General features: G+C 41.9%; 1 protein-coding gene across 8 annotated transcripts in view; it reads left to right on the top strand.

Moving 5' to 3' along the window:
• mgat3b (beta-1,4-mannosyl-glycoprotein 4-beta-N-acetylglucosaminyltransferase b) overlaps window positions 1-16,947 on the top strand; it is a 54,330-nt gene that overhangs the window by 9,381 nt on the left and 28,002 nt on the right. The window contains exon 1 of one of the 8 annotated variants that reach the window (XM_005939431.3): window positions 308-412. The exons of 6 other annotated variants lie outside the window; for them this stretch is intronic. The gene's annotated coding sequence lies outside the window, so the exon portion shown is untranslated. Of the gene's footprint in view, window positions 1-307; window positions 413-16,947 lie in introns of those variants that run through there. One more of the 8 variants, XM_005939429.3, reaches the window with a different exon arrangement.

Raw genomic sequence — 16,947 nt, 5'->3', positions numbered from 1 at the left:
TAGTGCAACAACCCACAAAACACACACAAAGGAATACTATTTTCAGAATTAGGGTGGAGCCACCTGCATGTGTTGCTTTAGCTGAGGGTAGTGGGTGTGCCCAACAGGTGTGATCATGTTAGTGGCAATCAGTAGCTCACAAAGCTAACAGAGCTTTGATTAGCACTCAGCATGAAGCAGGCCAGCTGCCTGCTGCCAGCTCTGTTCATGCGCTAACTCGCCGCCACCATCGTCACTTCCTGATGCCCAACAGCTGGCTGCACATGCAGCTGCTTCGACCTCTTGTTTTTTTTTTTTTCACAGATTGCTTGAAAAGTTCCGCTTTCTTGGGTTTCAGCCTAAGAAGTGAAAGCAAAAAGTGACAAATTCACAGTTCAGCGTGACCGTGTGTGAGGGCACAGAGCGGGTTGAGGTAAGAAGCCTGAAAAATGTTTGTGTGAATGCCTCCTCGGGGCCCCTTTTTAAAGCGGCCTGCAAGGTGGACCGGGGTCCAGAATGTTGCGCCGTTTAAGCAGAGCTGTTTTCAAAGTGATCTGAAACGGGTCTTGAAGGGATCTTTGAGAAACACGTGCATGTGCAGTGAGGGATGAAGTGAGAAGTGTCAAAAGTGGTAACCAAAAAGTGTTGCAACTGAAACTAGTTCTGCTTCTGGAGCATGCAGTTTTAGCCCGTGCCACATTTTCTGCACGCTCCTGAAGTGGAACAGTTGTAGCCCGGTTCAGCAGCTGCTGGATGAATGGATCCCGGTCGCCATCACTCGTTTGGGGGAAGCAAGTTTCCTGCTGAGCGGGTTTAAAATGGAGAACGATGTTGAAGGGAATGTAAAGGATGACTGGCTCCTGCTTAGAGTAACTCTAGCTCACCTCCACACTGAGGAGTGCTGCTGATGAAACTGGAGCTGAGGGAAGCCGAATTATCCTGGAGGCCACGTTGGTCCCAGCAGTTACTGCTAACATGATCTTTATTCCGTTTGTTGTGAGTGCGTTGTTTTCAGTGCTGAGGCACAGGGCAAGCACTAAAGCAGTTAGAAGCCATTGTCTCCTCCAGCCAGGGGGTAAACGACTCAGCAACACAGCAGGAAAAGCTTCAAAATAATCAGTGTAAATGTACCTGGATCATACAATATCTATGTTGCATCATTACCGCCATGGCTGTAATCTGTGCTGTGCACAAGCTGGAGTCGTCCCAGCTTCCAGGATGTGAAGATCGTACTGAGCTCACCCCACTAGCAGGTTACGTGCACAGCTTGCCTCTGCTGCTGCTGGGGGAATTGAGCTGTGTTCCACCTCTGATCTGGCATCTGTAGACAAACGCACACACTCACTCACTGGGCTGGGCCTGCTGGCTGTGCTCCCACTATTCCTGGAGAGTCAGTCTGACAAACACATACATCTCTTTCCTTGTTTGACATCTTATTTCACGCCGTGTGCATACAGACCCTGCCCTAGAAAAGACTGAGCATTGCATGAAACGTGGATAAAAAAGGAGAGCGCTGATTTGGAATCCCTCTCATGTGTTTATCCAGTGTAATCTAATCCAGATCTCCTGCACATACCTGCATCACGATCAGCCCCTTCTGCCCACATGTGCTGCAGGATCAAGTGTTTAAAGACAGCACTCGGGAAGGGGTATTTGGGGGAAGTGGGAAGGTGCACCCCCCCACCTCGCCTTAGGCTTGAGTGTTCCCAGTCCTCATTAGACGGTCGGGGAGTGTTTGATGCCTGGATGAACGAACAGCTACAGAGTTTTCCCGCCACTGTCACGCGATGAGCTGCGCTGATAAAAATAACATCTCGCAGCTCAACAAGTGAAAGGTGGCGCTCTGGTGTTCTATGCTGAGAGCTGAAAAGCTATCGTGTGTGTGTGTGTGTGTGTGTGTGTGAGTGATCGAGGCCAGGTCTATTAAATAAAAACACCGGCGGTTTTAAATTTGTGGAGTTTTTGCTGCATTTGAATCCGTTTTACAGCGTTTCCTGTTGATAAAGAGCTGCACCGTGGCCGTTAATGCACACTGACAGGAAATAAATAATGGGCAACAAGCAGCAACGTGACATTTAAATGACGCAGAGGATTCTGTTTTTTCACCGTCTGTTGATGAATCACTAAAAACTTTGTTTCATAAATACAGGACAATCTGGGCGCTGAGCTGCCAGAACTACTGCTGTAATTTTCTGCATTTGTCATGTAGAAAAAGTGAGATGCGCTGCTGAAATCGCACCTCTATTTTTCTTCTTTAATGTTATCTTAGGGACTCATTGAGTAGCTAAACATCTTTACAATAACAGAAGGAAGCGTTTTCACTCATCTGACCCACTTAAGATCAAAGTGGGCTGTGTGTGGCCCACAATGTCAAACGAGTTTGCCATCCCTGATGTAGGCCTGTCGCGCGGCCTTCTTTCAGTGGTCACTTTTATATTAGTAATTCTCTCTGGATCCCCCACAGTGTGTCTGTTTTAATCTCATTGCAAACTAGAAAAAGAGGTCACTCGCCACGAAAGACACGCGGTGGTTGTTTTGCGTGCCACTGTTAATTTACGCGTGCAGTAAATTTGCTGTGCTGAAAGTGACGAGCAAGTGTTAATGTGGTAACTTTCACACCTCGTATAGAGAAGGCAGTGTTTCCTGATGGTGATAGGTTCATGATAGCGAGTGCAGGATGGGACGTTCACACACAGCCTTAGTTTGCTTTAGTTGTCATTTTACAAAAGTTTTTTTTATGTATTGTCAGATGATTTTTGATCACTTGGGTTATTTAGAGTTCATCAAATGCTTTGCAGGCTCTGCAAGTCTTTCTTTTCCAGTTCATTAGATTAGACACCCCACAATTGTTACATACTTCACGATATTATTGCAGTTTTTAATAATCTGTGATTATACTGTGTATTGCAAAACATATTACAATTTATCAGCTTTTTTCCAACTACAGATTGTCCACAAAGTTAAACTTTGTGGCGCCATGCAACCCCACGCACGGGGCAATCTGCAGTAACTCGCTAACTGAGATTTGCCGTGTTAATGCGGTTATGGTGTTAACTTGACTTTAACGAGATTAACGCTGACAGCACTAATAGAAATATAACCAGAATACAACCAGCATGCAGACAGTTAAGTAGAGTCCAACTTGTGCTCATTGACAGACTCATTCACACTGATGGCAACATGTTGGCAATCTGTGTTTACAATTTAGTGGATTATTTGCAAACACTGGACCATCTCTCTGAGAGTGATTGCAATCAGTCCAAATAAGAATGCAACTGTTTGCAGACAGGTTGCTTCCTAGCAGGTAAAACGAGCCCTCTTGTTATCATTAATAGTGATATTTGGTGTCCCTGTATCGATACAATGTTACCACACAAAATATCATAATGATATGTTGTATGTATGTACAAAGGTCTCTCAAGCATATATGAGTCTTGCTCACCGGTTATGAAAATTTGAAGGCTTGACTTATCAGCCTTCTGAGCTTTGTGTTTACCGAGACCCGACTATTGCTGGCTGTCGTATGTGCGCTTACTCTGCCTTTGTTTGCTTTGGCTTACAGCAGCATTCAGCAGTCTTTGTCTTGTGACATCTGCTAGCCTATAAAGATTGCTGTCGGACTCATTTCCGATGCAAATAGTTTTACGAGAAGCTGAAGGTGCTTTCGTCCTGAACAAATCTTCGGATTAATTAAAAAAAACAACTTGTTCTTCTCAAGTGTGTTAATCAATATTGTACCAACGGGCATCTCTCACGGAGTCTGAGATATTATTCATGCTGTATTTTAAAGCTCAGACTTATAATACAGTGCTGGTTCTAGTTAATAAATCCTCCTTCAAAAGCGCACACACAGACACACACACACTCTGTCTCCCAGGCAGGGTCTTTAGGGTGCTTGTTGTGATGATTAAATATGGATTTCTGCTCTGGCAGGTCAAACTTGAGTGCGGCTGGGCTGTATGTGTGGGTGTATGAAGAGCAATCCTCGTACCGCTGCTCCTTGTCACGGATGGTACTGACCATCAAAGGAGCAACATTTCCCTTCTCTTGCTTGCTCTCCCTCTCTCCCCTGTCTGTCCCTTCCCTCACACTGTTTGGTTGGTACTCCCCCGTTCTAAAAAAAGGCACTTTCTCCCCTCATGTCTTCACCCCTCCTCTTGCACACACACACACGGCAGGCCAAAATAGAAGTTGTTTGTCCCTGAGCATGTATCGCTTCCTTTTTTTATTTTTTCATCGCCCCATTTTCTCTCTCACCTACTTCTCGCCCTCTGTTTTTCTTGTTTGTTTTTTTTGTTTTTTCCCCTACCCTCTTCCATGCTCGGTCACCTTAGTGTCACCGTACAGCCACGTCTACGCTGTAGAGACAGGAGACCCACCTAGGTGAGGAAATGGTCCTGACCTGCCCTCAGCCTGGCATGTGTGTTTATTAAGGCTGCAGTGTCGGAATGTACCACTGCCACTCGTTTTATGGGGGTGGGTGTCAGTTGTATGCCAGCTGGAAATGACGCACAGTTCATGCCTGGGTCAGAAATGAATATGCAGATATGTCTCTGTGTGTTTTGCCAGTGCTGTGGACCCAGATGGTTTGCATTTGCCTATCCAGAACAAAAAAGAGGAAGTTGAGATAAAGTATCGAGTTCTCTGCTGGGTGAGCACAGTTTTGGTGGTTTTGCAGATTAAACGACATCTGTGTATTTAGGTGAAAAACTCACTTTGTGTGCAAACACTGTTTCATCATTTCAGTGACTTTATTTTGACCCTTGGGGTCACTTTTGTTCCCTAATGTCATGCAGGTCAAATATGCATATGTGCACATTTGCATTACAGAGAAAACCACACGTAATAATTATGTGTCAAAATTCTTCGAGTGGGTTTCCAATCTTTACATGTGTCGTTGCGCTGCAGTGTATGCATTCCTACTAGTCCCACTTACCATTTTATATAGAGGAAAATATAGAAAACGTAGGCTCAGTTACGACTTGGAATGTTTGAGCATGGGTACATGAACAGTAAATTCAACCGAAACATGCCTTAGGTCTGTCAGGGCGAAACCTCTGACTTTATACTCCTCATCACTTGCTTTTTGTTTGTAGCTTGCCTTGTCATTATCTACTTTGCAAATTAGCCATTCACTTAACGACTCAGTGATTCAGGAAGTCAAATTTTCATAATATATAAAGATAACCGAGATGCTGCAACAGACTGAGGTTGAAAAGGATTTTCTGTGGGTGGCGACACCTGCTATTCAGGCGAAGGCCGCAGCCACTCTGACGCAAATCTGACAAATCGTCACAGGGCTGCGATGACGCCACAGTTGTCACATATAAGTGGATGCGGTGACCACAGATGAGGCTTTAGGCTGGACTTAGGGCTGTTCGATATAACGATATATATCGGATGACGATATAAAAACATCTATCGTTTCATTTGACGCTATTGTTTGTTGCGTGGTGTCGCAAAATAAACTGTTTACGGCAATATTTTTTTTTCATCGTTTTGAAAGTCACTGTAGTGGTTATATTAATTTCTTAAAGTTCTCTCTTTCTCTTATATTTAATATAACCACACTACAGACGGACAAGCGCCTGTTTTTATGCGTTGTTGTTAGCAACAACGACGCTTGTTTATTAAAATAAACTGAATCACGTGAAAGAGGATGCAGAGTGTTTACGGATGAGAAGTAAAAAAGAGCCGTCAGGTGCTAAAAAAAATCAACCTTAGACTCAAACGTTAGAACAGGCTCTTCCCCGCAGCACGACGTGTAATAAATACTCACAAAGAAAACGCCGGCCGTTACAACTTACGTCTAAAAATGTATAGTTTCATGCATCGGTTAAAACACTCGACTCCAGGTACACGAGGCCCAGCTGGAAACACCTCACGCAAGTGGAGCTGCCCGAGATTCACAGAATTTACAGAAAATGTTACATTTTTGTGATTTATATCGTTGTCGGAACGTCTTATATCGGGATATGAGATTTTGGTCATATCGCACAGCCCTAGCTGGACTGGAAACAAACAAGAAAAAAGGCTATTAGAGCCACAGATATGAGATGGAGGAGAGGATTATGATTCATATTCACCAACAAATAAAGCAGTCCAGTGATTCAATGAGATTTGTAAGGGTGACGCATGGCTATCACATCACATCATTTTGGCTGTTGAGAGATGCGTACGTCAATGAGGAGGCTGTCACCAGTAATGTGAGGGAGGTGAGACGTGAACACGAGGGTGGGAGAGGAAGATGAAGGCCAACTCTTTGTCTGCGGATGGACGGCCGGCTGAATGGATGGAGAGAATGAGAGGGAGAGGACAAGCAAAGACATTTTCATCAGGATTATCCTCCAGCCCAGAATCTCATCTGGGAAAGTGGCCCAGTGCTTACCGATCACACAAACGCGCAGACACAGACACACACAGACACAATGCCGCAGGAGGCTGCAAAAACTGGAAAAGCTGTACTTCACCTCAGTTTGCCCAGGAAAGCCCCTCTTTAAAGCTGCTTGCTACACGCCCCTCAAGAAATGTTGCTGGATGTTGTGACTGTGTGTGTGTGCACAGGTCATTTGTTTGTTATCCTCACTGAATCTCAGTGGATTTCCTCCTACCTGATTTTACTGTTTATTCATTGTGTATCTCCAAACTCCTGCCCACCCTCGGTGCACCGCAGCCAGGAGGAAAGCCTTGATAGCAGCTTGCTGCTTTGTATTCTTTAGCTACACGTGGAAGCTCGAGGCCAGGGGCCTCATTAAAAAAGTTCTTAGATCCTGTACTTAAACCTAGTCTTTGGTTAAATCCTGGCAGTGTTCTTACATCCAGTACGGAGCATAAAAACCCCTCTCATGCATGTCTGAAGAATCATGATTCTGTGATGTATAGACCTAATGGCCAAATGTATCTTGTACCATTTAGCAGCACAGTCATTACTGCTTTGTAAGTGGTAGTGACACTACTAGGGTTTGGTACTGTTCACAATTGAACTGATGCCGATACCTGGAATTTGGTATCGATACCCAGCGGTACCTTTTCTTTTTTGGTACTCGAAGCATTTTTAATGACTATATTCAAAAATTTGTCTTACAAAGTAAATAATTACTTCTCAATTAAAACATGAATTTATGTATTTATAACATTTTCCACATCATAGCACATAGATCAGTGTCTGACAATCTTTGAGACAACTTATCCAGTCACCTAATTAATTACCCGAAAAAGAGAAGCTGTCTATGTTTTAATAAAGTTTCATCTGTGGCTTTAACCATAGTATTCACCGCTGACCGCTGGTAGTGACAGCAGCGGGGTACACAAGGGTTTACAGCATTTAGTGGTACCACCCGGTTGAAGGTGGCTTATACGTGTGGTCATTTTTGTTGTAACTCTGGTCATTTATGTTACTGCTACTAGCAAAATATTGGAACTCACTGATGAGTCTACTTTGGTAGCGTTGATGAAGTCGTACAACTGAAACGTGCTTGTTTTGTTTTTTGATAAACTTAAACAAAACTCCTTTTTGTTTTATCAATACTCTCCACCCTGTAAAGATCTTAACATTCAGAATTGAAAGCCCATTTCACCCTTTACTGTTAAATTTCCCTGTGTTGCTCATAGTTGATGTAATTTAGCCACTGAGCCTTAGCCTGCTAGTGTTAGCTAGCTATGCAGTCTGAACTTAACTGACATTAGCAGTTCACCATAAACTCTACCTTCATTTTTTTATTCATTTATCATTAATTTCAGCATAAACATACTCTGAAAGTTTTATTATAACCTTGTGTAGCAATTTTTTTTTTTAAATGTATTTTTCTGAAGGTAGTTGGCTGTATAGTAGTCTGTATGAGTTTCACTACTGTTAGCTAAAGGTTTCTGTGGTTTTACTGGGAACAAAATCTTTTCTGTTAATATTTTTAATCCACTTCTAGGAAATGTATTTTCTCCCCTCGTACACCCAGGCAGCCTCTCAAGCTGCTCTTGGTTTGTGTATTTCACTTTTTGGGTTTTTCTTATAAATATTGTTGCTGCTCTACACCTGTAGAGAGTTTTCTTGACACTATTTTTAAAAGTAGCATTACGTAGAAATGAAAAGCCTTGTATTCAAATGCACACGCGTTACGGAGACTGAGGTTAATTAACTAAAATTAAAAAGTAATTTGACAAAATTTGCCTTAAGATATTGCATTACCCCTTTAAACCATGTTCTAGCGAGACACTTAAATGAATTTAAAAAGGTGTATTAAGAAACTGTTCTTCTTAGCTAGTTCATGCATTTATTACTTCCAGGCTGGACTACTGTAATTCATTATTATCAGGATGTCCAAAAAACTCCCTGAAAAGCCTTCAGCTAATCCAAAATGCTGCAGCAAGAGTCCTGACAGGGACTAGAAAGAGAGAGCATATTTCTCCTGTTTTGGCTTCCCTTCATTGGCTTCCTGTTAAATCCAGAATTGAATTCAAAATCCTGCTCCTCACATACAAGGTCTTAAATAATCAGGCCCCATCTTATCTCAATGACCTTGTAGTACCATATCACCCTATTAGAGCACTTCGCTCTCGCTCTGCAGGCCTACTTGTTGTTCCTAGAGTATTTAAAAGTAGAATGGGAGGGAGAGCCTTCAGTTTTCAGGCCCCTCTTCTGTGGAACCAGCTTCCAGTTTGGATTCGGGAGACAGACACTATCTCTACTTTCAAGATTAGGCTTAAAACTTTCCTTTTTGCTAAAGCATATAGTTAGGGCTGGACCAGGTGACCCTGAATCCTCCCTTAGTTATGCTGCATTGAGTTTTTCCTTTCCAGTCACCTTTCTCACTCAGTATGTATTAATAGACCTCTCTGCATTGAATCATATCTGTTATTAACCTCTGTCTCTGTTCCACAGCATGTCTTTATCCTGTCTTCCTTCTCTCACCCCAACCAGTCGCAGCAGATGGCCGCCCCTCCCTGAGCCTGGTTCTGCCGGAGGTTTCTTCCTGTTAAAAGGGAGTTTTTCCTTCCCACTGTCGCCAAAGTGCTTGCTCATAGGGGGTCATATGATTGTTGGGTTTTTCTCTGTATCTATGAAGCGCCTTGAGGCGACTTATGTTGTGATTTGGCGCTATATAAATAAAATTGAATTGAATTAGCAGATCCCCAAATTGCATTTAATTTTGGAGTAATTTATAAAACCATAAACTCTGCTGTTTGCTTCCCATTTAGCTGTTTGCTTCCTCCCTAAAGAAAAGTAAAGCTAAAAACTGGAAACTACGTATTCACAGTTGACTCCTGCCCTTCTGAAACAGTCACTTCGGTAAATTATCAGCCAATATTTGAGCTGCACTATAAAGGCTGCTCCAGATGTTTATATCCAAACAAATATTCATACATTTAATTTGAAATGTGATGTTTTTTAAAGTAAGCTTTGGTCTTGACCAGGACTGTTTTTTGTATTTTGGACCAAAATTAAAACACTTCAATATAAAACTGATCTGGCGTCCATATGTTCAAAATTGGGAAATTTGACAGCACAGACAATCTCAGTGTGACATGATCTTCTGGGAATCCCAACACAGGATACGAGAGAAAACCTTAACAATGGTACATATTATGCGTGCATAAATAGAGCTTAAATACATTGTTTTATGACCTTATTTTTTGGCTTATGTCAGCTAATACCTTTGCAGAAGAGCTTTGTCCTGCGATTGTGACATTCTTAACTTAATTTCCTAAGAATTGCAAAAAGAGGAAATGCAGCAAAGTCAGATTAAGTGACATGTACAGCATCAGTCTTACAGTTATGCTAAAAAGTGTACTGATTAAACTTTTTTTGTACCCTTGGATTTTATACAGTGCGATGCACGTTTCCAGCGAAACAGCAACCCCCCGCGCAACAATCCTGCGCTTCCTGTTTCCTTTTTTAAGTTATTATTTTTTTTATAATGCTTCTTAATGCTTACCGCACAAAGTGCAGTCAAGGTTGCGTAAACTGACACCACTCCCATTTGCACTGGATTTCACATACCTACAAAGCTGAAATGGGTGTCACAGGACCACAACTATTATCTATCAGCAGCTAAGGGAGGACAGATTGTGCAGAAAGGTTGTGCGAGAGACCCAGTGTGTTCGGGGGTTTGCGTGTCCAGGTCGCACACCATGCCTTATGATAAAATATCTATTTTTAAGTTAGGCAAATTTTTTAGCAAATGATTTCTATCAGTCAAACTGAGTTTCAGCCTCTGTGTGACATGCCTGAATGTGCACGTCAACCTATTGTTATTTTAGGATCGTTAAGCTACACAGAGATTATGTTAGAAAAATCTTACATGTACTGATGCAGTCGCATTACTTTTTTTTTTTTATTGGAGCTGGTTACATTGATGTAATTTAAATTCAAAGATGGCTTTTTAAGTTTTCTGTGTACGTGTTTGTGGCTGTTCAGACACACACAGTCCCTCCCCACCAGCAGCTGTGACACAGCACTATTTCAGAGACAGGAGGTGGTTCCAGAGTTGAATGGGCTTTATTGTCTTTGAGTCAAGACACACACACACACACATCAAGACACACACACACACACACACACACACACACACACACACACACACACACACACACAGCGTCTGCCTATGTCTAAGATTCTTCATATGACATTTGACACATAAGCACAACGTGGAATGCAGTCAGTTTTCTTGGTGTCCTGGTGGAAGTCTGTTGTTTTGACAGTAGTGTAGCATCAAGAGCTCATTTAGAGTTGGAGACAAGGACTCGTTTTTACTTGTGTTGCTATTTCTGGAGGAAAAATAAATCATGCACAGGAAAAATGTGCTTTGGTTTCTTAAATCAAGTTTAGCTAAATGGCTCTATCTGTGAGTCTACTGAGGAAATCTGACCGAGATTTCACCTTCTTCTCAATGCTCTCCTTTTTTCTTTTTTTCACCCCCCCCCTTCCTTCCTTTCTTCGTCACCTCTCATACACGGTAGACATCTGACCTTCCCTGAGCCTCGTTCTGCTGGAGGCGTCTTCCTGGTTAAAGGGAATTCTTCCTTCTTGCTTTACCCAGGAGTTCGATCATAGAGAATCATCTGATTGTCGGGGTTTCTCTCAGTATTGGAGGGTCTTTATAGCACCTCAAGGCAACTGTTGTGAATTTGTGCTTGATAAATAAAGCCTCATTCAGAGTGGCCTTGGTGTATCTATGGGCCTTATCTCCTCCTAGATTACTGGACCAATCTTCATGAAACTGCCTTTCAGTTTGTCTCAGGCTTGTTAGCATGTGTCTCTATTGGAAAAACGTTAAAAAATATAACTAAGATAAAGATTTAACCAGCGACTGATTGGCTTCATGTGTAGCTGGTAATGTAAACTGCCACTGTTTCTGTCCAGATGAGACCTGAGCGTCTAACTTTAAGAGAACTGTAACACTTTTTAGTTACAAAAAATAGTTTTATCCCAATAAATTAACACTGTTTGTTATAACATGTACAATTCTATGCTGGCAGCTCCACATAAGTGGCTAACCTGATAGTAAAGTGTCCCAGGCTTATTAGTGCTGATATTAGAATTTAACTTGAAGCTAAAGGGCTGACTGTATTACCCAGTAATGATTGTGTTATCTATTAATGATCTCTCAGCTTGTTGACCTCCTACCTTCCTTTTAAACAGAGGCGTAACTAACAGCAGTTGCAATATTTGACAAAGGTCACTTTGTTTTGTTTTATTGCAGGTATAAAAAGCCTGCATTTTGAAGTACAGTCAATGTTCTACACACATGATAATGTTCAACCGACAAAGTTTTCTTATCATAAATGAAAGCAAGAAGTCAGCACTCGTCTCATTTGGAAGTGACAAATTCTGATGAGGAAGTTGAGCATCTGGAAGTTTTTAAGGTTAAAAATAGTATAAATGTGTTCCAGGGAACTGATTCCTTCCTAGTTTTTGTTGTTTTCATTTCAAACTGGTAAAATAACATCACGCATATCAACTCATTTGTCACAATCTCCTTTACATAAGATTTGTCAAACAAATGTAGTCAAACTAATGCAGCGCCTCACTGCTTACTTAGATGGCACAAAGGAAATCCGCATGACCTCTGATCACCACAGATATGCTGTACTTGACGTAGATATGACGTACTTTAAATGAAACTAATTAATCCACTGCATGTCTATGTCTTTGTAGCGCTGTTTGAGCATTCTCCTTTAGAAAAGTACGTGAATAAAGATTATATCAGTAATAAAAGCGACTGATTGGCTTCACGTGTAGCTGGTAATATGAACGTCCATCCTTTCTGAAAAGAATCGTCCGATTTAATATCGGCTGTTCCAAATAAGTGTCTAATCTGATGGTAAAATTGATATTTATTAGTATCTGAGAATCTTTTTTTTTTTTTCTTTTTTTAAAACAACCTTAATTTTGACTGTTATTGAACTGCTGATGGCTGTGAGCAGGAGACATGGAGATATTATGGATCTACGCTGATGGCAAAAAGAGTTAATAGAGGTGTGATGGAAAAAGTACACTGAGGTTGGGGGCGCACACACACACACACACTCTTAAGCGGACACATGCTTTTAGATGTGTTGTTGTTCACACTCACATATGCTCTGACACGTCTATATTCGTGTCATGCAGAAATGCGACCTCTTTTTGCTGTCGTTCTTTGATACTGTGAAGCACAATCTGTGGGTGTGTGACCCACACGGAAACAACAATATAAATTAGCTTGCAAAACACAAAGCTGCACACAGGTGGTAGAAGTGGTCGTAAATAACTGCATGTATGCAATCATGCTGTGCACAGTTCGCTTAAGAAAATATCTCCTTTTTCTGGTGTTGTACACATACAACCTGCACGAGATGGATCTGAGCGGGGGTGAAACAGGTGGAAGCTTCCTCTTCAACAAAGGACCCACTACCTCTTTCCCAGCAACACTCACTTTCATGATGTCTTTGCTCTTTATCTGAATATCTAAAAAGAGGCTTCCCAGTACGGAATACCTGAAACACAAAAAGTAGGAATAACAGCAGCCGTTCACATCTCTGACATCAACCATAACATCTCAACGAAGCTCACTGAACTTCTTGCAGAGGCTTTTTATAACATGCAAGCATTGATTCTTAGTTTCAAGATTACCGCAGTCATTAGCAGATGCTTACTGAGCTGTTTATTCCACTGAGGCTCTGCTATGAAGGATCTTGCTCTGTGGTCGCCTGGTTCAAGCCAACCCGCTCGACTTAATCACACCAGAAACATACAAGCTTGTTTCTTTTTTTTTGATAAGGATTGCTCGTGACCTGGGAGGACTTTTGGCATATTAAATTGAGAAGTGTGTTTGTTCTCCGATCACAGGGCCGCGCGTCTGATCAGAAACTTGTTGTGACACATGTATTCAAAATTTCCTTTCTCGTCTTATTTCCTGTCACAAGCTGCTTCCCCTTTTTTGTTTGTCCTTTTCCCTGACTGAGGTACAGCTTGTGCTGACTCTGCAGGTCGTCATTATCAAGCTGCCATCACTGGGGTTTTTTGTGTGTGGGGGGGGTTGTTTTTTGTCAGTGCAGGATTGTATTTTTCATTAATCAGCAAATGATTTCTTGCATCTGCACTTGGCTGTTGAGCTCTTTAATACGCACTCATGCTTTCAGATTACCTCCGAATGTGTTTTAGCATTGTCTTGCTGAAGTAAGCAAGCACTTCCCCGACGGACATTTCCCAATAATAGGATACGTTGGATTAAAAGCTGGAGTGATCATCGCACAACTTTCGCTCCCCAACTCCTGTTCCGCAGTAATACATCTCTTACATTAAAACGTGCATGTACTCTTCTGTTTGAATAATGGACCTTTGACTGATATATTTGGAAGCTAACATTGACTGATATTAGCTATTTGCTATCAGTATTGGCAAAAAATATCACGTGGGAGAAACGCCTTTCAGCCTGGTCGTGGTGTTGATGATGTTTGCCTACCAGAGGAAACTCTACTCTCCTTCTTGTTGGCAACACATTTAGAAAGCTGAATGTCAACCTCAGTCTGAAGCTTTCGGTCAATCGGACTCGAGTTTTCAGCATAAAATAAAAGATTGTACTGAGATGCCTTATGACAGAGGATGTATTTAAAACATACTTTTAAACCGTTCTGGCTATTGCTGCTTATCTATGAGCAATTTGACTTGATGAGAAACAGGAACTGTGTGTGTGTTTGTGTATTCAAAGTGATGTGTGTTACATTTGAATGTCCATAATTTGCTCTTAAAGACTCATTGACTGGGCATGAAGTTGGAGGAAAGCCCCCTGACTGTTATGTACCCCTCACTGTTTCAGGCACATAATGCTGCATTTATCCAAAAAGAGAGAGGCTGGCTGTGTGTATAAACGATCCAGTTTATCTATCGGAGCATACAGCTGTGTGTGTGTGTGTGTGTGTGTGTGTGTGTGTGTGTAGCTGTGTGTGTGTGTGTGTGTGTGTGTGTTCAGACCGAATTGCAATTCAACCAGATGGACTGTCTCGCCATTGTCAGCTTAATTCAAGAATTTGTTGTCGCGTTGTCAGTTCAAAACTTTCTTTGTGCCTTAACGGGAAACTTCATTTGCAGCGAATCAATGAACACAATGCACACTCACTCAATAACATATACATGAATGCGACACATTAAAATGAACAATGGAGGTGGGTTGACCTTCGTCAAAGCGAGAGTTGCTATATGCAGAAAACTCATCATGTTAAGAATGCACTCATTTCACCCCACTGAATCACGTTTTGTCTCCTACATTGTCCCCCTCCTACTCGCGCTAATTAATCTCATTAAAGAAGTCCACCCACCCCTCTTACTTCACTCTTCACACATGAGTCCTTTCTGCCACGAACCTTTTTAAGGTTAAAGGAATGTTGTTTTCCTTCTTGGTTGCTGGGGAGCAGAAGCTTTTCCTTCTGCATTTAATACAGCTGGTTGATTGAAACAGAAGTGATCCAGGAAATGAACCTTATTCTTCTCCTCGTGCCAGAAAATGTAAATTGTAAGCAATGCAAAGGAGCAGGAAATTGAATGAGCAGTGAAGTGGAGGGCTGCTGGTGTGTTTCAGAGGTGAAACTTTGCAGCACACTGTTGTCAGCAAGCATAAGTCACAGGCTTTGGTTTGTGAACTGTTGTCAGCGTATAGAGTTCAGTGGGCTGCGAGTACGTCGACTAAAGAAGGTAATTCAACTTCTCTGATGGTTTTATTTGAATGATTTATCATACAGTGGGTTTCCAACTGGGGTAGCTGTAGAGGTTCTCATATCAGCGAGGCTATAGACTGGCTTTAACTCTAAGTGAGGCTCAGTTCATGAAACCTCCGGGCATAAATAGTCAGATGGGACGCAGATGGCAAACAAAAAAGAACTGGGAGCAACAAATGTTATTATTAAACTAAGAATAGAGTCAGAAGCAGGTGTTTGGTTTTGGGAACAGGTAGCTCGAGCTGATGGATGATTTAGAAATCGCAAATCCCAGAGGACGGTCATCCAGGGTTTAATCAGATTTGGCTGCTTATCCCAGCCCAGCAAATGTACTGAAAAATGATATCTGGTGATGTCACTGTAGAAACATCCAGTCCATCCAAGGAGAGAGCTGAGAGAAAAAATCTATTTTGTTCATGGTCACCCGTCGGAGAATGTTTCTTTTAAAGGTAAAGTTGGATATTGTACTTGTAGATATACGCAGAATAGTGTTTAATTACATAATTATATATGTTCCAACAAGCTGATACATTGTAATAAAATTAGAAGTGGGTTTGGGGATTTTCGGAAGCCGCCATGTTCACCCACTGTGTTTCTATACAGTTGCTGGGAATGGCATCTCCCTTCTCACTAACTGCATTTTACATATGTGGCTAGAGACCACCCACACATGTAGTACGTCAAAGTGGAGGAGAAAAGGAGTCATGGGTGTTCACGTGCTGTGGAGAGACATCGAAATTCATGCCTGAACCTCCAGTTTCAAGATATGAAAGATCAAGTTGAGGTTTTATCGTCCAATCGGCAAAGGGACGCTACTGGCTAACTGTATGCCAGCTATCGTTAGGCTCGAGCGTTCTAAAAATCAAACTTTCTGCTGAGCAAGACTAGTTTTCAGTTTTCAGTTTCAGCGGCTTTTATGTATGCAAAACTGCACACATGCAACTATACAACAGCTCGATTTGCAGGAACTTGGACTTCATTTGTTTATCAGGCGTGAGCAGTGCATCTGTGCCTAAATATACTTCACGTGAGTTTTCTGCCGGTCAGTCGAGTATCTCTAATTTATGCTCTCAGCGCTGCCTGCAGCATCTGTCCCAAAGCAGCTACGCCTTCACAGCAACTAGTCTGATGGTTACTTAAGAAAATGACCAAATTTCCAGTGTTATTTTTGTCTGCTTTAGTTGCCTGTGTGTGCGTGATTACATGTTCTCCCATCTTAGTAGGGGTAAGGCGCTAGCTGAGTGTCACATTCACCCACTGCCTGTATCATTAACAGGTTGTCTTGCAGAGTATAATGAGCTGCCAGTCACCTCTCCCTCCTTTCACTTTTCTCTCCAGAGGCAGGTGGAGAAGCCTGATGGACCGTTTGCTTATTTGCTTATTTTATTTTTTTAATTTGTCTCCCGTCACTCAGGGTTGTACCCAAGTGACATTCTGCGTCTATCAACGAGGGGCTATATTTACCTCAACAGAAAGATTTCAGATCTTATCAGTGGCAGGTCATCACTTCTGGATTGTGGTGGCTTGTGGGCACAAATTGCACATGCTTGTTTTATTCTCTCTCAGTAATTTGGCATTAAAAATATAGCGCCCAACGTGTGTTGCCAGGATTGGCTGGATATATCATTTGCCTATGTTCTTGCTTCTGCGTGCAATCTATGCAAAGCTGATGTTTTACGGTGGAGTTAGAACCCAAAAACCCTCAAACAAAACATTTTTTATGTTGCTCCAGCGAACAGACGCACACTTACAATTCATGTCACAGTTTCACGAGATTAAAGC

Source organism: Haplochromis burtoni, unplaced genomic scaffold (genome assembly GCF_018398535.1).
Source record: "Haplochromis burtoni strain Fernald_Lab_line unplaced genomic scaffold, NCSU_Asbu1 Contig_258, whole genome shotgun sequence".
NCBI classification, from domain to species: domain Eukaryota; kingdom Metazoa; phylum Chordata; class Actinopteri; order Cichliformes; family Cichlidae; genus Haplochromis; species Haplochromis burtoni.
This window is presented reverse-complemented; position numbering and strand designations above follow the sequence as displayed.